We start from the raw sequence: 346 nt of genomic DNA, 5'->3' as shown, positions 1-346 counted from the left end.
GCAGCTCTATTCTGGAAAAGGGGGCGGGGAGCAGCAGCTCATTTGTATTTAAAGAGACAGGCACGAAAAACAGTGTGTTTCTGCTTCCACTCAAAACAGTCATATTCAAAATGATATAATAAGTGATCTGTGGAGTATTTTGAGCTGAAACTTCACACACATTCTGGGGACACCAGAGACTTACAGGTGCATCTCAATAAATTAAAATGTCTTTATTTATTTCAGTAATTCAACTCAAATTGTGAAACTCGTGTATTAAATAAATTCAGTGCACACAGACTTAAGTAGTTTAAGTCTTTGGTTCTTTTAATTGTGATGATTTTGGCTCACATTTAACAAAAACCCA

General features: G+C 35.8%; 1 protein-coding gene across 6 annotated transcripts in view; it reads left to right on the top strand.

The window, feature by feature from the left end:
- LOC107661172 (semaphorin-6A-like) overlaps nucleotides 1-346 on the top strand; it is a 67,825-nt gene that overhangs the window by 49,978 nt on the left and 17,501 nt on the right. The gene's annotated exons all lie outside the window — the stretch shown is intronic.

Source organism: Sinocyclocheilus anshuiensis, unplaced genomic scaffold (assembly GCF_001515605.1).
Source record: "Sinocyclocheilus anshuiensis isolate Anshui unplaced genomic scaffold, SAMN03320099.WGS_v1.1 scaffold2373, whole genome shotgun sequence".
NCBI lineage: Eukaryota > Metazoa > Chordata > Actinopteri > Cypriniformes > Cyprinidae > Sinocyclocheilus > Sinocyclocheilus anshuiensis.
The sequence above is the reverse complement of the archived record's forward strand: the minus strand, read 5'-3'. Positions and strand labels throughout refer to the sequence as shown.